We start from the raw sequence: 22,754 nt of genomic DNA, 5'->3' as shown, positions 1-22,754 counted from the left end.
TACAAAGGCCAGTAGCAGCTCTGATGATAAAGTCTCACCCATGCAAGGCTCCTTTACAACACGACTTGCAGTAAACTGTGGGAATAAAAGTCACAACCATAAAGCAACAATCAAAATCAAAAAAAAAAAGGTGAAAGTGTCTGCATATCTCCTTCCGGATAAAACCACCTAACATCTGTTTATACAATTTCAAGGATCATTCATCAGTCATCCCCCAAGAGCTAGCAGGACAAGCAAACACCTAGAGCTGGAAATAATCTAAATAAATTATGGATGTCATGCCAGGTCTATGACAGTGTTTGAAGGAGATTAGGCAATAAAGTAGCTACAGTATATAAATTATATAAGAAGGTCAAACGCATCTTCAGTATAAAAGCAAAGAACGACATACAAAATCAACATAGCACACACCTTTAAGACTGCCTTTGTCAGTCGTGTTACGACACTTCATTTAAAGTGTGGATTTAAATAATTAATATAATAGGTAAAGATTATTATTATAAACATGGCAATAAAGTTGTTGTGAAACATTTTTCGAAGTTGCAAAAAAAAAAAAAACCACCACCACATACAACACACACCTTCTTAACGGTTTTCTGTCTTTCACAATTTAGCAAATTACACACATAGCAATTGTGTGCAGGAGAGTAAAATATAGGCTATAGCAGAGCATTTGTTAGATAAGGACATGGCCAGTGACCAGAAATAACTCCTCTCATAGGGTCAGTGAACACAAGCTTTGAGAGTTTGCTAAAACCTTCAGTAATCATAACTCTAAGTCAGATAAAAGGCATTTTATGTTACCCAGTGATGAGAAATCTCCTAAATATTCTACTAAGAATGCGATTTATGAAAAGCATCATACAGATTTTCCTTACATTGAAATTGTTTCAACAGGAAGCTTTTGTAGGGTCAGTTGTGATACATAAACAGCTAGGACGCAATGTAAAGGTTTAACTCAACAATACAGCCATTTTTGTGGGCCTTCATCTTGCACAGGCTAAATACACATGGAACGGACATCTCTTTTCTGAGCCTTTTCTTTGAATTACGGGGAGCATGTGGAGATTTGCAAAGAAAAAGAATTGCGGACAGGAGGAGGGGGAGGGGGTCAACCCTCCATCCTTTATTTGAAAAGAGGGACAATGTGTGTCCCAGTGGGAGCTTCATGCAAATCTAAAGAGCACCATGTACAAAATATTTAAAATATACAGTCAATTGACTTACAGGACTTTTTCATCCAAGTTAAGCTGACAGAGTGAGAGTCAACGTGGCTCAAATGGCAAAGTTGAAGTGGTTCTAAAAAGGCAGAAGGTTTTTACTTTAATGCATTCTATGAATTAAAGGTAAAAAAAAAAAACCTTCTGGGTGTGCCTGCCCCCACCTTCCACACCTTATACTTACTTAAGCCCAATGTTGATCCAACAATATGCATATGAGAGCAGCAGCTCTCCCGGTTCTCTAAGGTCACTGGCTCACACAGCGGCAGGAGCCATTGGATCCTGCTGCTGTCAATTACAGCCAGTGAGCCAATGAGGAGAAAGCTGGGGGGGAGGAGATGTCCATTCAACAGGAGTGCAGCTCGGGAGTGGACCTGCTCAATCTCCCCCCATAGCAAGAGGCTTGCTATTTGGGGCACTTGGCAGGGGGGAGGAGCCAGGACCGCACGCGCGGACCCAAAAAGGAGAGGATCAGGGATGTTCTGTGCAAAACCATTGCACAGAGCAGGTAAGTTTAACATGTTATCTTAAAAAATAAAAAATAAAAAACACAAGCCTTGGTATTACTTTAAACCAGAGAGTGGTGTAGTCATGATGAGCATGGATAAATGTTCTAACAAACAAAGCATTGCCATTTCTAGCAATCCTAAAATGAGGTTTCTGGCATTGCAAAGTTACTTACAAATGATGTCTATGTACTTTTTTTGAAATATAAAACACTATAAAACTGTGCACATATGAATGGTAAAAATGTGTAAGAGATGTGTGTGTAAATCACAGAAGCAGATGGACAGAAATACAGATCCTTTGGCAGGTAAAATGTCTCCCATATGTGTGTTCAACCGCATATTTAGCTGTTTGCATGGAGTATAGCTGCAAATTGGAGGCCGATGAGTGATTCAACCCACTGGCATCTATTCAAAACTGAAATATAAACTATGGGCAGACTTGCCCTTTAATAAATGAAACACTGAAAAAAGGACTATGCAGCAGCTGGCAAATACATTACCAGAGGAAAACCACATGAACTAAGGGCGCATCCTGGAATCAAATCCAAGACAGCGACCACAGTACCACCATGCTGCCGCAATGACTCAGAAAATGACTTGGCAGTACTCAATGACATATTCTTTTATTAAAGAAAAAAAAAATGGTATTCAGGAGACTTGACTGAGATCATGTGTCAGTGCACTTAAGATATGGCATCATCTAATTAGACAGTACAGATAATTCGAGTTTGTGGTAAGATTGCAGCAAAGTTTGTAAGCATTACAACTTGTTATTCACACATTGGAATTAAATTCAGATGTTAGCAAAAGATGAGCATTTTATTTTCCATTTTCATAAAAGGCATCTATGTAGCTTAGTTCTGCATTTTGCCTGCAGATTGCATAGCAGGAGCTACCGCGAGCCATGCAGCGTACAGGGAAAGGTGTTGCTCACAAGATATGAGGTGGCCAAGACTGTGCGCCAATTTCATACTTCAACTCCCTTAAAAACAAGGGAGTGCATTGTTAGACCTGCTTGGCAACATCCAGATCATCACAACTCTATTGTCTTAAGGTTCACTAAGCTTTCTGCAAAGTAATAACCATTGTCAGCAAATGTGAAAATGTATTTCTGTGTCTAGAAAGAAAAAAAAAAAAAAAAAAAAAAAAAGGGGGGGGGGGGGGGGGAAGAAGGAAGAAGATACAACTCTATTATCCCTACATAAAAATAACAGTCACCTGACCTATTCCTAATCACGAAAGGATTTTACATTAGACTTTTTAAGGATTACAAATGTAAAAGACACATGTAACTCAATTGGATTAACCTTCTTACTGTAAAAGAGGGCTTTTGACGTAATATAGTAACCAAGGTAATCTAGTTACACACAGCTCAATTTTCGATCAATCATTCATAATCAACTGATTCTGACAGCCCCCCTAAAATGGCATAAAATGTGGAAAGCTACACTGCCAGCTATTGTATTTAGCAGATGCAGCACCCACGTAATGTGGCGCTCTCCATCAGTGACTGCATCTGAAAGGATAATGCTTGACCAATACATATTCCACCTTGCTCACTTGATTTTTATTGAACCATGTGGTGTTTGCAGGGCCACACATGGCTTGAGTTTTGACCAATTCAGCAGGCCCAAATTGTGAACCATTTATTTGAAAAAACGTAAGCTGGTCATATAATGGTTTGATCTTTTCTATTCAGCCCGATTAAAAAAAAAAAATATCTAACAGGTTTCCCCACCCATGCCATACAGTGCAAATGGACAAATCTGCTGTACTAGCCATTATATTTTGACAACCAGTGGCTACCAAAATCCCCAAGCAAAAGGCAGCATCAAAATTGGATACAGTCACTGTTTGACGACGACTTTACCTCCATCTCCTTGCCAACTGAAGGATGTCTAGTGGGAAGGGACCACCAAAGGCTTTTGCAAGAAATTAATTTCTTAATCAGGAACTGGCCAAAATGTGCTCCATGTATGGCAAGCTTAAGGCGCATGCCCATTCACATTTATCCAAAGAAAAAAAAAAACGGAAGGACAAAACACCTTGCATCTTCATAACCCTACACTTCTAGTTGTTCCAGACACTGGAAAAAAATACCTAAAAAAGCAATCAGATAAAGTCCCTTAGCCAACAATCTATGGTGTTTTCTTATAAACAGTTTCTAGTATTTTTATATCTACACTTAAAAAAAGGCATCCAATTTTTTGAAAATCAGTTTTGCAGTTCTTACAGTAAAGAACCCTTCCATGTATGAATATTAACATATCATTCCTCCACTCACAAAAGAGGTCTAAAAGAAGTCCAATAGCCATGTTCTACATGTTATTTCTCAATAGAAAAAGCCATATTTACATTTTAAAAAGGTATCCATCTACTTTTGAAAACAAATACATAAAGCTGGATAGAACCATTTTCTAGAAAAATATCCTTTGGAAGACATTTTGCATTTTCACAGCACTTACAGTAAATAACCCTTAAGCATCTTCTCCTCCAGTCGCAAAGAGGTCTAAAAGAAATTAAGATATGCAGGTCATCAGTCTACTCTTTTGGCCTCTTATGCATTTATGTTTGATATTACTACGGGATGGGACAGGACGGGATTGGACAGGGGAAGGGTATTACTTATACTGTATTATACAAGATTTAAATAAAGACAGTGTTCTCCATTAGTGTTCAATAACTCCAGATCACAGAAATTCTATTACTATGCTCTGCTTTACAACAGTGGAAACATCATTTCTGCCAACAGAAACAAATAAACAAAGATAAAAAGGACATTATAACTCACCAAATATAAAATAGTCTATAAAAGTAACCAATTTGTTTCTCTAATTAAAGAAATTTGTTCTACAACCGGCCTTCATTTTACATATAGATTTGGGTTTATTGGACTGCTAAATATTATATATTTAGAACACAAAAAGTTAATTGATTAATCCAACTTGGGGTTGTCTTTGGATCTGGCTGTACAAACTGTAAACTCCAAATAATTATGGTCCACTCAGAGCTTCATGCATTCTTAGTGGAAGGGGATAAATTAGATTGTTAGATGTAATATTCAGTTGTGTAATGACCAATTTTTTTTTTAAACAGATATTTAGCTTTAGGCTGAGTTCACACTGATGCAGTGTGAAATTCTCAGTGTTTTCTGTGCGAATCAGAAATCATACACCGTTGATGCAAACTGCTGCGAGTGTGCATGTTAAGTTAATAACACCCCGAAAATTGGTCCACAAAACACGGTGCGATGTACAGAAATCGGATCGCATAGGTGTGAATGCCCATGCAATCCGATTCTAGTGCGGACCCAAAAAAGGGTCCTGCGCCTTTTTGGTGCGGTGCGATTTGAGCCATACAAAAATGTATAGCTCCAATCACACCACACACAAATCACATGTAATTTGCACAGGAATGCGGTGAGGTTCCTGTGCGATTCACATGTGATGTACCGCACCGCATAACCCAGCCTTAGGAGTTGTTTTTGCCCCATTTACAAGGCGATTGCTAGCTGAGGTCTACAGATGGCACTCAAACTGCCTATGTTTGACAGTATTAAGATATTGCAAAAGTTTAAATCTAAGACCACTGTAGCGCATTTCTCCTCACCAAAATTTGACAGTGAAGCTTTCTCATAGTTCTACACCTTATGTTTTAGAATGAAAATCTTGCCGAACTAACAGGATTTCGCATGATACTAACCAGATAAATGCACAGTTCAGACCTGATCAATTTTGCTCTCCTTGCAATATGACCAAGTCATTCCATTTTCCATTGAGAGCTCATCCATACACCACACAGAGAAGAGGATAAGCTAGCACATGTTTTCTTTTCATAGAAGAGGTGGTTTTGGTGCTAATTGCAGGCTACGGTAAAAGTCAGACAGCAGGATCAAACACTACTGTGCTGCTTAAAAGCGTGAGACTATTCCCCCAAGAATTTTGGCGTCTGGGATTCTAGAGTAGCTAGTCACAATAAAACCCACATTATCCTTTTTTATTGCCTTTAAAATATTACTTTGTTTTTCCAGCATCTAGATTTCCAGCTGCAGAAAGGTGATGATCGTTATGCATGTGGGTGTAGCAATCATCACGTTTTAGTACATAAAATAAAATGTATTAATACTACACACATACTACATTAAAATACAAATGGTGAAGGACAATCCCATTTGTATAAATTGTTGCATAAAACCACATACACTTCATTCAAGAAAAAAAAAATGCTGCTCCTTTGAATTTTATCATCACTGCAATCAAAAACAAATTTCGATTTGACTCCACTAATGATTTGAAAATTGAACAAACGTTTTTAAAAATTCCAAACAAAATTCTACCAGTGTATAGCCATTTTAGGAGCAGTAGCTTCATGTACTGTAGCTACCAATCTGGTTTCCCTTTCATCTTCAACAATGCAACTGTCTGCCATGAAATTCAGCTCCAACATTGCTGAAACTTTGTGTGCTCTGTTAAAAGTGTTACTAAGCCCACAACAGTAAAAATCAGTCTGTGTATGCTGTAAAGCATGCTGGTTATATTCACTGTGGAACCTAAGGAGTTAATTCTCTGCACTGTGTAAAAAGGCTGTTTAATCCTCTCTTCTCTGCAACTCCTCGTTGAAATGACCACCAGATACAAACTGAATCCGTAGTCACATGCACATGCTCAGTTTGGTGTGTATTGCTAGAGTTTTTTTTTTCTTGGGAGAGTGCATGTGGTCAACACAGGCCAATCAGCACTGTCCAGAGTGTCAAGGGTTTCAAATCCTCCTCGAGTAGAAGAAAAAGAAAAAAAAAAAAAACCTCCTCCTACAAGCTTTAACCAGTGCTCTACTGAAGTCACAAGACTGCTCTAACTGCTAATGAGAAAAGCTATTTAGCAGTTTATATTTACTAAAATAATTGCATTTCCATGCTGTGTGTATGATGTGAGACCAGATATAGTGAATGCAGGGTCCGGGGAGACCAGATATAGTGAATGCAGGGTCCGGGGAGACCAGATATAGTGAATGCAGGGTCCGGGGAGACCAGATATAGTGAATGCAGGGTCCGGGGAGACCAGATATAGTGAATGCAGGGTCCGGGGAGACCAGATATAGTGAATGCAGGGTCCGGGATGACCAGATATAGTGAATGCAGGGTCCGGGATGACCAGATATAGTGAATGCAGGGTCCGGGATGACCAGATATAGTGAATGCAGGGTCCTGGGTTTAGTAACACTTTAACAGCATTGTACCTGTTTGTTCAGTAAGGTTGAATGTGAAAGTCCTTGTGGTATTTTATTTTATTTTTTTTATTTAACATGCTAATTCTGTGATGGCGATTGGTATAAATATGACACTGTATGCAGAATGGTAGGTATGTGTTGGTGGCGTTCGTGACTCCAGGGTGGTTCTAATTTACTGCCAGAATACAAACCCTGATGGAGAGTAAATTTTAATCCCCTGAAACGTGTTAGCTTACTACTATACATACTTTGATTAATAAAATTGCTACTGAACTTTGTGGCACTCTCATCCTAACATTCTTCAGTATGGGACAGACTGTAGTAACAAACACACTATATGCAGAGAACACTCCATATTTTCATCCTAATAAACTCAGCACCCCCTTATCCTGTATTTACGCCTATACACTCATCCCAAACAGCTTTCACATCTCATACATTCCTCAGAACTCTAATCAACCCATCAATGGATCATCAACAATTGTCCAGCATCCTGGCAATCATTAAACTCCACCCATTTCCTGCAAATGACTTCCCTGTCCCTCCCAGTTTGCAATAAAATGGTCGTATGAGAGGGCGGGGCTACCACTTTACAGGGTTCTGCCTTGAATATACCAGTGGGGTGCTTGAGCAAAAATACAGAGCAATCTCCTTGTCCATGGTGTGGACAATCAGACCGTTTCTTCTTGGCACCCTATTCCTACATAAAACCCAAGAGCCGTACCTCTAAATCAAGAAATCTGACTCATCTCGGGAGCAAAAGACTTTGAGATAGTTCCACCCTGAGATACTTGGAGAAGCAAGGCACAGAGTTTCTCTTTAAATACAATTTGTAAGACAAAATACTTTATTGTTGACCTATAACTCCCCTTGGCTTACATAATACATCTATAGCAAGTACATCTCATTTCACAGTCAAGACTATGCAACCACTTGTTTTCTATATACAGAGTTCAACCTGCTAATTCAATATTTATTGACAAGTGTACTGGTGAGCACTCTAATAATATTCACATGCAAACATCAAACAACATTCTCTGATATTACAGTTAAAGTCTCCTTTGTGAATTGGATTCACTTTTATGCAGTATAGAAAAATGAAAATGATTAAAAGAAAGAAATAGCATAGAAGAAAGAATTCAAGCTCTATACCTAAGTGTATATCCAAGGACGACAGAATCCGAGGTACATGGAAGTGTTGATCCATGTGTAAGTGATCACGATAGTAGGAAATACAACATACCGGTAAGTCATTGAGTATGCAGAATGGATAAGGTTTCCTGTTTTGTTCTTCGGGCAGTATACTCCAATGACACTCACCTCAGCCTGTCACCAGTATGGCTATTCTACTTAATTAATTGGTAAGAAATACCTGTCTGCTGAAGGAATTTGTGAATAACCGAACAGAACGCTGCATTTAAATTAAACATAAAAGGAGTTCCAGAAAAAGGAACAAGGGACAGAGATCTCTGCATTTCTATCATCATTATGACCTCGCCTGCTATTTAACTCTACCTGTAGCTTTCCTCAAAGTGGCCATACACTAGGGAATCTGGTCGTCAAGTAACTAACAATCCAACCTGTACATATCAAGTGATCATCCCTGCTATGGCAGTAACCATGAACAATAGGTACATCTATACTACCTTAACTTATCAGTACAAACAATATAAAAAAAAAAAATTAAATTCAACCTACCAGTAGACAACAGTAGCCCATGCTGCCTACATGGGTATATTATTGCACCATACCACTGAAAATGCAGATTGTACACCAATGTCTGCCTATTTTTTTTTTTTATTTATTTATTTTTTTTAAGAGGACTATACATGTTATAATCAAAAATGTACGAATCGTGTTCATATCTGCCTATACCTATGAAATTCAGTGGCCTACTTTAAATCGCAAAAATTGACTGGATTGTTTAGGTGACCCCAAACCTTGTACAGTCAACGTTAGTTTTACCAAAACCACGTAATAGGCACCTAATCAATTTGCATGCAATCAGGCAGACCCTGAACTACATAGATTAAGCAGTAGATCTAAAAAGGAGATTGTACAAACAGATTGTAACATGTGTGGCTAACTGTACATCATTTAATCTAATAGAGATTGGGTAGGATATATAGAATCAGATTGTAATATGTATGGCCAGCTTCATACTGAAAAAAAAAAAAAAATAAAACATTGTTAGGTTACCCCACTGAAAAATTACAGTTTTCTGGCCGTCAAAGTTTAAAAATACATGAACCAAGCATGCAGATGAGACATTCTGACTTAACTCTGACCTAATTTGATGAATTCTGGTTCTAGGTCAATAAAGGCATCAAAGCCTGAAATAGCCAGGCATGGCCGTTTTTTTTTCTTAGAAGGAGATCAGCAAGGGCAGGCCACATTTTTTTCTCAACACAGATTCGCTTAACGGTACCAGAGGCTATAGTGACTTATGAAGGTCTTTAAATCTCTAGGTCACAGAGTCTATTGGCCTAATGTAATCCACAATCTTGACAGTGGAATGGAATCTATAGGCAGATGACATGCACAACCAGTAGACTAGATATATGCATTTGACCCTATAGTCCTTGTTCAGCCATGCTGAAATATCACCCAGATATGTGTTGGGTGTTGCAGAAAGAGCAGGCACTATACAAGCTCTTTTATAAAATAGTTCCTGTTCAGCAGAACTGCTGATGAGAACCTTTCCAGACTTTTTATTCAGATAAAAGAAGACACTGCACTACTGATTTCTGTTCAACTTTATACTCAAACCACAAGTAAACAATCCCATGCTTTATACTAAGATTCCTTGGCTTGATATTTGCCTCCCAAAGGAGAGCCAATGTGATTCAGTGGTCTAGTTATTAGCTACACCAAATTCCAATTCTTTAAAATAAAAAAAAAAAATTGGATTGGGAATGGCTTAGAATAAAAAACGCAATCCTAATGTGGTGGACAAATTTGTGTAAACATCATTCATCTGGGAACGCAATGGTCTGGTTGTTGGATTCTGACTATTTGCATGCATTGCTGCAGGTAACTAGGGTACAGCAACTAGACCAACTTGATCTAGCAATTTCTATGTTAGGCTTAGCAACAATTCTCAGGTAATGGGGCAACGTCGGCACTCCAACTGTGGAGAAATGACAAGAACACTTGCAGGTCCCTAGTAGCTCAAGTATCAAGGTTGCCTACCCCCTAAAGTAGAGCTCACACATCAATTATTTTCTGAATGCCACCTCACATATTAATGGTTTGGCCTACAACAAGGTGACAATTTCTTTATATGTGGAGCATGGTTTGTAGAGCCCTTGGCTTCTTAATACATCATGGCTAAGCCAACATGACCTCCTTGACATAATTTCCAACTTTGTTCTTTTCTACCCAGAAGTTCCCACGTATTTATAGGTTTTGTCACCTCCTGTTGCAACTTCTAATACATAAAATACATGAATATTGCCACAGGGAGAGAGTGGGAACCCTTTATAATATCCACAGTAGGGTGCAAAACCAGAACTCGAGAAGAGGGCCACTGTAAGATTAAAAAAAAAAAAAAAAAAAAAAAAAAAGTGTAAGGTGACTTTGCTAGCATAAAATCAGTGTTGGGTGGAATGACAATTTAAACCAGTCTTTTTCGACCTTTTTACCCCAGAGGAACCCTTGAAAAAAATTTAATGTCTAAAATGAATCCCTTCTACACTTCCAAAAGCAATAATGGATGGCCAGTAAGAAGAATGCCCCCTCCTACAGTGGTGGTCAGATTGCCACCCTTGTCATGTTGTTGGCTCTTTAATGTGGCATATGCCCCCGAACTATGCAGCCACGCTTAAATGGGAAGTCATCAGCCACAGCAAGAAACCCTTAGCAACATATTAAGGAACCCTGGTTAAAAATAACTGCTTTAAACCACTGGCTCGCTCAAGCTGCCATTTAACTTTGCAATGCCCCACTATTTTAAAGCATTGCAATTTCAACTACAATATATCTTGTTCTATAAAGATAATTGCAGGATGTACTAACATTTAAATTCAAGTGAACCTAATAAGTAAACAATTTACAACCTTACATTTTCAGGACATGATTCTTTCCTTTTCATACATATTTTATTTGAATGATTTAAATGAATGATGGTAGCATAGGTTTATATTAAGCATATAGCATGGACGATAGGCTCCTGGCTACAGGATAATTTTATTCCTTTTGGTGGCAACTAGAAGCAGGGACAAAGGGATCTATCACGACAACACCCATAGAGACTGATCACAGCTTCTCCTTCAGGTAGAGCAATTGAAAAAAAAAAATGGGAGCAGATGGCGAGCTGCAAACAGCATGGGGCTTATTAATTAAAATATGATCCTACAAACAAAGAAAGGTAGACCAAAACACAGACCACCACGTGTCCCAGATCTGTCACCATGTTAGCACTGGACAAATTCATAGTGTATAATAGATGATTTTACTTCTAACCATACTAAAGTATCATGTATTTGGATGTCAGTGAAAGCACTTTTGTGCTTCTCAACATTTTCAGGCATTGTTGTGAATATAATTGTTTCAAGTGTAGGTTTTTATTGCATGTTCATGCCCTTTTTTATAATGTAGCAGAATATGCTGACTTCATATAAAGAGTGAATTACAGTAATAAAAATACACACCACAGTTATAGATTGTATTTAGAAAGACAACCTGCTATTGCTGACCTTGCCTTCTGAAAGTGCTAGTTTCTTTGCTGTAATGCTGGCCCATTTGAGATTGAGTTAATGTATACAAATAGGAATTGCAATTTTTATTCAGATCTTGTGCCTGTAAAGCAGCCCATAGATTATGTGATTTTCTTTCCCTCCACTCTACTGCAGCATTATTGTGTTCTGCAGAACACAATGGTTAGTGCTAGCAGCTATAGCCACCAGAAGTAAATGCATGTAAAAAAAAAATCCAACAGGCTAGTTGCACCCAAGTCGATCAATGGATCGATTCGGGTACAACCAGCCTGCCTGCGCTGGATCAAATCTTGGCTGGCCTGTTGAACTGCTGGAGATTCGATCCATCTATGGTCGGCTTAGAGTAAACTGTTAGATTACTGTATTTAACTTATCCCCATCCACCACGTCTCTGAACAGGATGTCCTTCTGATCTTGCAAGAAGGCACTCCAGGTCTATTGCTAGTGTGTCTTCTCAAGATCTGGACTGCTCTGCATTCCTCGAGATCTTGCTGGAAGGAGTGTCACATCACCCTCATTGAGGTGCCATGATACAGAAGACTGTGGATAAGCTATGTAAAAATCAAATTTTTCGTTTATTACATGTACCTTTAGGATGAACTATCATCCTGAGATTTTTTTTACAGGGGTGGAGGCCCCATTATAAGCAACCTTGCATTTTATCTCAAGGTCCATTTTAAAATGGAGCTAAAAAGTGTTAAAAATAATAATAATCATCAGGCAGGTGCTTAATTGCAGAAGAGACATGCTACGCCCCTTCTGCAATCAAACATTTACCTGCCTGTTCGCAGTCTCCTTTAGATTGTACTCTACTCTGGTATGTGCGCAGGGCATTCTTGGCATGGTGGCAGGATGAATGCTCTGCTGCACATGCACAAGGGTTGTCATCCCATGCTGGCCCATCAAGATGGTTGGCACCCAGAAGATGTCATTGCTGGCGAGAGTCCATGGGACATCGGATCATTTGAATAAGGAGGTATTTGCAAAGTGTGATTCCACTTTATGTTGCTTTTCTTAGGGTAACTGCCTGAGCAACAAAGTGAAAAATATAGTACTCATAATAACGAAAAATCTTTCAAATTAGTAAAGTGAATACTTATGGGTTGCTTTTCACAAGACTTTGTTCCTTTCAAAAGTCTGCCACTAGGTTTGTGAATGAAAGGACTGCTAATGGTCTCTCTATAATAGATCAGACCCTAGACAATTTACTAAAAGCCCCAGTATAGCTAAATATCAAATTAAATCAATTTGGGAAGGCACAAATAAACACGGGTTAAAATATGGCCCACATTTGTGTCAAAGCTTAGGATTTGTTTTTTAAACACAATTACCTGAATTGCATTTAAAAGGCCTAAACACTCTCATTAGCCTGGACATTTATCACCGAGTGTGATGAAAAGCAATCCTTACTCTTGCTGATGGATTAAACTAACCTTCCCTTCTCTGAACCTTCCTTTTTTTTTTTCTTCTTTTTTAAATGTTACGAAGAACAAAGGAAAAAAATATACCCCAGAAAAAAACATATCAGCTGGATGTTCACATAACAAGGTCCACAGAGACCCGTCGAGGAGTTGCCTCTTTTAATCCAATACTGAATAATGTTGGATAGGGCTCTCTGTTCTTTTTCAAGCTCGGCTTCTGCCAAAATAACTGCAAGGCTTGCAAGTCCTGTTATACAGAGAGCCTTCCCCAAGGCACCCCAACACTATCTGAGGCCCTGGTGCTATGGCAACCGCATAAAAAAGCGCCTTCCATGATTAATAGATGAAGATCAGGCAACAGTGTAGCTATCTATCGCTAGGCCATAATTTAAAGATGCTGGAGGAATTAACTAAAGAGCAAATGGAACAGAAAAGCTGACAGCTAAAGTAGGAAAGGCAAACACAGAATAAGACATTTCAGCAATAATATAAACAATTCACAGAAAATAAAAAAAAATGTGGATGCCTAGATACACCTCATCACCAAGCCTCTTTGTTCTTCCCGTGACCAGGGGGGTTATTACACAGGTATGAAGGCAACAGAGGAGATTATCGTCAATGAGGTTAACCTTTTAACCAATGATCAGAGGAGATTAGATGCCCTCCTTTAAATGATCAATTCTATGACCGAAAGAAAGGCTACTTGGGACTGTGGATTTCTGTTCCTCTTGGGGGCGGGGGAAGGGGAATATATAAAAACGCTATTCTTGATCGCCTGAGTGCTTCTCGGGCTTATGTAAAATTGATGAAGGCTGAATCATTTAACAAGTAGATGTCCTTTATAGAAAAAAAAGGCCTCTGAATTGTACTAAAGCCCTTTCTTTTATATTTACATTACAAAAGCACAATCAAAATATTTTGCGAAGGGTTTAGAAATAAATTCCTATTTGTTTTTATGCTCCAACTTTCACAACCAAAACAAGTTAGTTACTTTTAAAAGGGGATTATATTCAGAAAAATTAAGCTTCTGTGTAAATCATATACAAAACAAGCAAAACATAATGAAATAGCTATTTAAGGCATTTCTTTACAACAGGGTAATATTATGGGGAAAGGCTTTACTGATTAAGACTGTGAGGATTTAAGAAACCTGTAACTAAATCATCTACAGGAGTTTGATTTTTTTTTTTTAATACAACCCAGAAAGATTGAATGAAATTCCGTACTGTCTACAAATTACAGGAGAAGAGTGCCCCTAGTGGCCAGGCTAGTGTTATACAAGTAAATACAATAAGTATTCTTTAAACAGATCGTTCAACATAGCACATCTGCTACTTTTTAATGCTTTATTGGCACCTTACATAAGTAAATTTGACCATAGAACAATGCACATAAAATTTACTTTTTTTTAATGTTTTAAATCTAATAAAATATGACCTATGCACATCAGTGATTATATGTGAACTACAGGCTCAATTTATCAACAGGTCTAGGGGGAAAAAACAAAACAAAAAAAACACAAACACAACAGGGGAATTCACTAGGACTGGGGCAGACAGAATCTGGAGATGTCAAGCATGCAACCAACAGGCTTCTAGCTTTCATTTTAAAAGCTTAACTGAACAAGCAAGGTTGCAAACTCATTGGTTGCCAGGCATGGCTGCTCTAGATTATGTCTGCTCTAGCTATAGAGCAGGGGTGTCAAACTGGTGTCCATCCAGCTGTTGCAAAACTACAAGTCCCATCATGCCTCTGCCTTTGGCAGTCATGCTTGTAACTGTCAATCTTGCAGTTTGGCAACAGCTGGAGGGCCACTAGTTTGACACCCTTGCTATAGAGCCTCCCCATGTCTCAAGCAACCACAAATTTTCAAAATGTGATCGTACAGAAATGGAGAAATGAAAGAAATCTGATATGGATAGAACAGAAGGTCTCATAAAACCTTCTCAAGCTTACTAATAAGCAAAAAGGGGGTTTATTTTGTAGAATGTAGTGTGATGTCCTCTGGACCACAGCAAGTAAGAATGAACTGACTTAACAAGTTTAGTACAGTCATGTATAATGTGTCAAACAAACAATCTATTATTGCTGATATTTGTATTTAGAAGGTGTACCTGTTATTATAGTGGAGGCTGCAGAAATGTCATTGACCAGTGACTGTTGGCATAGAGCAGAAAGGGACATAGCATAGTAAAGCTCATAAAAAAACAAAAAAAAAAACAACACACACTGCATGTAATGGGAGCAGATCTCCATTGTACATTTCTAAAACCAAAACATTCTGAAATATAGATTGCATTGTGCACACAAGAAAGCATCAGAACCTAATAAATTCAACATGCCCAGCCATAAACATTAAATATGCCAAGAAAATCCTTGTAAAGCATTTAACCAGATATCTACTGCAGAGCCTAATCCGAGCAATTTTAAAAGAAAAGAGCAGTTGAGAACCATGTTCTTAATGTCTGTTTGACCATATCCACTAATATATCAGTGGTTAGCCAGAGGAAACCAACAGGACTGTATTTCCAAATTCCTGTATTAAATTGGCAAAGAAAAAAAAAACATGTGGTTGGGATTATTTAAAGAAGTATTGCTCTGCTGCACATGGACCACCAGGTTTACCAATTAACCAACCAGTTTAGCTGCCAAAACTACTAAGGAAGGCAATGCAGCAAACTCCCCATGTTCTGCCTCAAAGATGAAAGCAACCTTTCCTGGCAGACCAATTCCTTTTCTTATTTCCAACCATTAAGCAGACAAAAGGAAAACATTGAAATCTGAGGTCATCATAAAAGAAACACCTTGTCACTTCACAATTGGCATTGTTTCATTAAAGGTGTAAGAACTTTACACAAAATAGAGAAAGTGCTGAGAAACAGCCTGGAGTAGGGAGCAATCAATCGCTGCAAATTCTCCAATGGCCACTAGGGGACCTAAGCACAAGTCACACAATCAAAGGCTATATACACATACAGGGTTCTGTATTTAACAAGGCAATCCAAAGAGCATCGATGGTGCGCAAAGTACAGCAATCAGTTTCCAGTTTACTAAAGTCACTTAAATCCCCATTGTTATTTTTGTCTTATTAAATAAGCCACAGGTGTCAAACTGCAGCCCTCCAGCTGTTGAGGAACTACAAGTCCCATCATGCCTTTGCGAGCCATGCTTGTAACGGTCAGACTTGCAATGCCTTTGGGATTTGTAGTTCTGCAACAGCTGGAGTTTCACACCCCTGAAATAAGCCAAGCAATTTTTAAATTGACAAAATAAACACGTTTCACTTAATTTTAAATGCTGCATTTACTAATAAAAATACAATAAATACTTTCAAATAGGAGCAATGTCATTGGATGCATCTGAGATTAGAAAAAAGTAGATAAGGAGCTAAAGGCTGGCCATACATTATACAATTTTAATTGTACAATTTTCCATTAGATTTATCAAAACCATATGGAGGTCAAACAGAAACACTTTCAATTTGTATGCAATCAGACAGGCCCTTGCACTACATAGGTGAAGGTAACTAAGGCTAAGTTTTACACCTATACAGGTTGCGTTTAACCCGTTTCTCGCGTTGACGCCTTTTGCGCTTTTTTAAATTTTTCTTGTTGCTAGGCAGATGTAAAATGCATAAAAAAAAACACTAACTACATACTTTTCTGCAGCTTTTCCATTGGAGTCTATAGAACTAAAAATGCGTTCAAAAAAGTCTCTGGCCCTTTCCAAAAAACGCACCAAGTGAAAACATGGAGATGTGAACATGTTCCATAGGAAATCATGTTAAATGCACTACATTGCGTTTCTGCAAAAATGTGAACCTAGGGTAAAGGAAATTGAAAAGGAAAATTGTATAATGTATAGCCAGCGTTTTCACAGTCCACTTTGCCCAACATGGCCTCTCTCCAGTGGTGGCGTTATCACCAAATAAATTAATTCCGCCTTTGATATAATGATGAGTGGCAGACAAACAAAGAGAGAGAAAACAGTAGTGCAGCCACTTTATCTGTCAGCGCTGCACAATGTCCCCTTTTTAAATGTCAGTCTGTGGAGCTGGCAAAGCAAATGAAGGAGTTTCCCTTTGTAATTTAAAACAACCATACAAACAAATTTGCTGTCATCTATACAAAACACATCCTTGGATTTATCACAGGATATACACCCTGGCAGGTCTGGCAATAAAGGCACCTTCTTGTCTAACCCTAAAAGACCCCTTACCAATTCAATGCATTTAGCAGGCTGCTCTCCCACACAGCTAGCTCAGGAAAGAGCCCCAGCCTGATTTTATCTTCAAGTAGCCATGTATTAGAAATCCATGTGTCTTAAGACAATATATACACAAGAAGCTATACATTTCATCTTGCTTCGCTATTTAAAGAGCTTGCTTAAGCGTATCACTCAACACATCAAAACTAAAACCGCCTTAACAGAACACAAAGCATGTGACTCAGCCAGCATTAAAAAAAAAAACAAAAAAAAAAAAAAAACACCACAACAACAAAACAAAAACGTAACAAAAGATGCTTATTTTGTGATTAATACTGCCATAGGGGTATACCACTGGGCATTCAGCGATGGGTGATCAGTATACCACTGGGCATTCAGCGATGGGAGACATTCACAAAGTTCTATTAATGCAGTGATCAGCAATATCACACACATTGCAAAATGACTTCGTAATAACAATATTTAGATTACATGATTTAGCAACAATGTTTTGATAACATCTGTAATACTAAAAGGCTGCAAAACAAACTAAGTAGAAAAGTATCAGATTTTTAACCAGTCCCCTATTATTGGGTTACAAGGTATGCACCTACAGTAGTTGGATCATGACTACAGCCTCTCTAGTTGACAAAGATATGCATGTTTTAGATTTAAAAAGATTTTAATGCACAAATAACGAAGTCAACAAGACATGCCCAACCTTGTCAAATGTCTGATTGCGCACTTTAGCCTCAGCAGCCTCAATAAAAATATTTGCTTTTGTGATTAAAACGAAAGATAGATTCTGAAAAGAACCATAAATGCCAACTGAACACAAATCAATGTCTACTTTCCAGATTGGAGACATGGGTCTGTCCAATTTAGGGCGAGTTAATTATTAACTTAGAGCTCAGGGCAGGCTGGAAGACAGCACAGGGCAGGCAGCAACCACTAGACAAGCAACCCTAGCTGAATTTGATGTCTTTTCTATTTTAGTGGACTGCAGCACAGTAACAACACCATAAACACTTTCTTCCCTGTACTATCTATGCTATTAATACTTTATTATTGGAGCCTGGGCTTTTCCTTATTGAAGCAATGCATCCCAACCAAGCTCAATAAAAACAGATCACTGAAATGCCCACATGTGTATTGAGTGAAGCCCATTGATCCAGATGAGACTTAAACAGGCCCTTCTCTTATTTTGCTGGCTTAGTACTTTGGAAATGGGAATGACAAATCAAAGCGACTCAGGACCATCAAGAAATTACTCCTGACAGGGCGGTTAAAAAGCAGAAGCATGCTTAAGGGAAATAAGGATTTTTATATTGTATCGCCATTAGCGGAGTCAGTGCTGTGGGCACAATTGACTTCCTTGGAGCAGTGTAACAGCCGGGAGTCCAGATTACAAGGTACTGCAGACACACAGCAGACACTCTGGTTTTGCACAATTAACCTTTGTTGTGTCTTCCGGGCACCGCTTGTGTATTTTCGACTCTAGCAATAGAAAAATCTATGTTAATGTAATCATTGGAACTTAAATCTCCCCTATTACTATTTGGGCACAAAGGAAAAGCCATTCTGCTCTGTGCCTGGCACATTCCTTCATTAAGCACTAATGGCTTCATTTAACCACTTAATTGCCACGAGCTCCCTGTGCAACAATTGGACCCTATGCAGATCACTGCACAAGAGTTAGCCTTGGATTGGTACAGGGTGGTGCTTAGCACCCAATCTTGGCACTTGTATGTTTGTTGTGATGGAACGACTTGTTTTTTCCTGCCCAGATCCATCTCAGGCATTTTATTGTAATGATCTTATTTTGCTGTAGGGCCCCATTGGGACTCAGACAGCCCACCAACTCCCTGACTTTCTGCTCCATTTCCTCAAATGTACCAAGCAGAAGCAGGCTCCATAAGGCAGCAGGGAAAACAACACATGGGGGGGGATTTACAGACGGCTTCCCAAAGCTCCTACTAGCTCTCGTCTAAATTCACAGCCAGAGCACTTAGAGAACATTACTCTCAGATGACTGACTCTCATACACTGGGGACGGCAGAGCACCAGTCACTGTGCACTTGTGTAGTAAGCACATTAGGAGGCTCATGGTGCACTACAAGAGGCAAATGTCAGTGCAGCACAGTAGGCACATGACCATACCCCAAGGTAGGCAAATGCCAGTGCAGCACTGTAGGCAGGAGGCACATAACCATACTCCAAGGTAGGCAAATGAGTGTTCTACAGGAGGCAGGTGGTAGCACCCCACACAAAACAAGTGTAGGATGGCAGTGACCCAGAGGAGGCAGACAGCAAATAGGCAGTGGCCCACAGTAGGGGGCATTGCAGTGCCTCATAGAAAGGCAGGAGACACTTGACTGTGCCCTAAAATAGAGACAACTGTGCCCTAAAATAGGGACACATAACCGTGCCCTGCAAAAAGGTGCACCACAATAGGCAAGAGGCTGACAGTGCCCCAGTGACAGCAAATGGTAAGTATATGGCAGTGCTCACAGAAGGCACACAACTATACCCTAAAATAGACACATTACAGTGCCTTGCAGAAGATGGAAGGTGACAGAACCTCACAGAAGACAGTAGGCAATGCTCCCCAATAAGCAAGAGGTAGCTGACAAAGCCCCATAGAAAGCACATGACTGCACCCTAAAAGAGGCACATGAAAGTTCCCATAGAAGACACGTGACTGTACCCTAAATTAGGAACATGACAGAGCCTTAGAGAAGGTCAGTGGCAATGTTCCACCATAGGCAAAATTCAGATGACAATTGCCCACAGAAGGCAGATAGCAAGGGGCAGTGCCTCATTGAAGGCAGATGACAATACCCAACAGAAGGCAAGTAGGCAGTGGACCATAGGAGACACTAGGCAGTACCACACAGAAGGCAGTTGACCCTGCCCCACAGAAAGAAAATAGCAAGTAGGCAGTACCCCAAGTTAGGTACCAGGCATAGCCCAGCAGTAGAGAGTGTAGACCACAATAGGCACAAAGTGGTGGACCACAGCAGGCACCGCCCCACAGTAAGCGGTAGACCACAGCAGGCACCAGGCACAGCCCCCAGTAGGCAGTGGACAATAGCAGGCACCAGACAGTGCCCCCTGTAGGCAGTGAACCCTCAGCAGGCAATGGACAATAGCAGGCACCAGGCAGTGCCCCCAGTAGCCAGTGCACAATAGCAGGCACCAGGCAGTGCCCTACAGTAAGCAGTGAACCCTCAGCAGGCACCAGGCAGCGCCCCCAGAAGGCAGGGGACAATAGCAGGCACCAGACAGTGCCCCACATTAAGCAGTGAACCCTCAGCAAGCACCAGGCAGTGCCCCCAGTAGGCAGGGGACAATAACAGGCACCACCTCCAGTAGGCAGGGGACAATAGCAGGCACCAGGCAGCGCCTCCAGTAGGCAGGGGACAATAGAAGGCACCAGGCAGCGCCCCCAGTAGGCAGGGGACAATAACAGGCAGCGCCTCCAGTAGGCAGGGGACAATAGAAGGCACCAGGCAGCGCCCCCAGTAGGCAGGGGACAATAGAAGGCACCAGGCAGCGCCCCCAGTAGGCAGGGGACAAATGGCAGGCACCAGGCAGCGCCCCCAGTAGGCAGGGGACAAATGGCAGGCACCAGGCAGCGCCCCCAGTAGGCAGGGGACAAATGGCAGGCACCAGGCAGCGCCCCCAGTAGGCAGGGGACAATGGCAGGCACCAGGCAGCGCCACCAGTAGGCACGGGACAATGGCAGGCATCAGGCAGCGCCACCAGTAGGCAGGGGACAATGGCAGGCACCAGGCAGCGCCACCAGTAGGCACGGGACAATGGCAGGCACCAGGCAGCGCCACCAGTAGGCACGGGACAATGGCAGGCACCAGGCTGCGCCACCAGTAGGCACGGGACAATGGCAGGCACCAGGCAGCGCCACCAGTAGGCAGGGGACAATGGCAGGCACCAGGCAGCGCCACCAGTAGGCAGGGGACAATGGCAGGCACCAGGCAGCGCCACCAGTAGGCAGGGGACAATGGCAGGCACCAGGCAGCGCCACCAGTAGGCAGGGGACAATGGCAGGCACCAGGCAGCGCCACCAGTAGGCAGGGGACAATGGCAGGCACCAGGCAGCGCCCCCAGTAGGCAGGGGACAATAGCAAGCACAAGGCAGCGCCCCCAGTAGGCAGGGGACAATAGCAGGCACCAGGCAGCGCCCCCAGTAGGCAAGGGACAATAGCAAGCACAAGGCAGCATCCCCAGTAAGCAAATGACAGTGGAACAGAACAGACAGGAGCTGACTGTCAGTTACTTTGCCCTAGATCCATCCATTCCTGGCACCAACTTTGCTGTCACAAATCTCATTACACTTCTGCAAAGTGCATCAACTTGCCAAGTGACCTATTTATTAAACTCTAGCATCATTAAACTTTAAAAGCTCCCCTACAGTTGCCTTTGTGAGTCTTTGCACATCCCTGGGTAGGCAGACTTGGCTCCATCTGTAGAACAGAAGCCCTGGATCTATGGTGGGTGGGTGTGCCAGTGTGATCTCCATTGATCCTGGTGGGAGGACAGAAGTGATAAGGATGGCAGAGAGGACTGATAGGTAGGGCGACCCCAGCACGAACCTTTCATCCTTGTTAGAGCCCATCAGTGCAGTGCGCTGATCCACAAAGCCAGACAGGGGACTGAGGACACAGCCAGGCGATCCCAAGTTTCCATCTCACACAGAAGAGCCATTGACTGGCAATGCCTGGAGATGTGTTCAGCCCATCCCTGTCTTTGTATAGTGATGTGGGGGTGCCTGATGTCCCTGTACCCCCCACCCCCTGCCATGCACACAGCAGCCCCATTCCTAGAAGCACACAATGACAATGACAGCCTACCTTGGGAACACAGGCGGTGCACGATCAGCTCATGGAGAGTCCCATTAGTAATCCACTGAGAGGGATCTCTCTGGAAAAACGGATCCAGTAGGCTCTGGTTGGCAATCCTTAGTCATTACTACACATGGACGGCAATGGGGATCGCTGCACTTTGTTGTGTATGGAGAGATGTGGGATTCCTCCACTAGCAATCCAGACTCGGCTCAGGGGGAGCAGTCCTCTGCGGGACAGGCTGGACAGGTCAGGCTCTCCCCTCAGTCCCTGCGATGTCCCCCGGTCCCCAGCACACAACCACAGCTGCTCCTCGCACTCACTGCTGCTGCTGCTCATTGAATTGGATTCAGCTCGGAGTTCAGCTCAGCCTCTCCTCTTCACAAGCCCCGCCTCTCCCCTTCACGGGCCACGCCCACTCCCTACTGATCCTCTGCTGCTGGCACTGCAAAACCCGGAGCGGATCCTTCAATGGGGGATTAACCCGATCGTATCCGAGCCTGCTGAGTGACACACAGCATCCTAATTCTACAAGTGATCCTTCTATGGGGCGACCATAGAATCGACCACAAAGGGGAGACAGTTATTCCAT

General features: G+C 41.3%; 1 protein-coding gene across 5 annotated transcripts in view; it reads right to left on the bottom strand.

The window, feature by feature from the left end:
• The window catches only part of SEMA6A (semaphorin 6A), a 273,665-nt gene extending 251,146 nt beyond the window's left edge, over nucleotides 1-22,519 (bottom strand). For 4 of the 5 annotated variants that reach the window (XM_089684826.1, XM_089684822.1, XM_089684823.1 and 1 more), the window contains exon 1: nucleotides 22,172-22,519. The gene's annotated coding sequence lies outside the window, so the exon portion shown is untranslated. The remainder of the gene's footprint in view (nucleotides 1-22,171) is intronic. The other variant, XM_089684827.1, reaches the window with a different exon arrangement.
• Between the last annotated feature and the right edge of the window lie 235 nt (nucleotides 22,520-22,754).

This window comes from Staurois parvus, unplaced genomic scaffold, assembly GCF_062004578.1.
Source record: "Staurois parvus isolate SC_StPar_1 unplaced genomic scaffold, SC_StPar_1.0 ptg000358l, whole genome shotgun sequence".
NCBI lineage: Eukaryota > Metazoa > Chordata > Amphibia > Anura > Ranidae > Staurois > Staurois parvus.
This window is presented reverse-complemented; position numbering and strand designations above follow the sequence as displayed.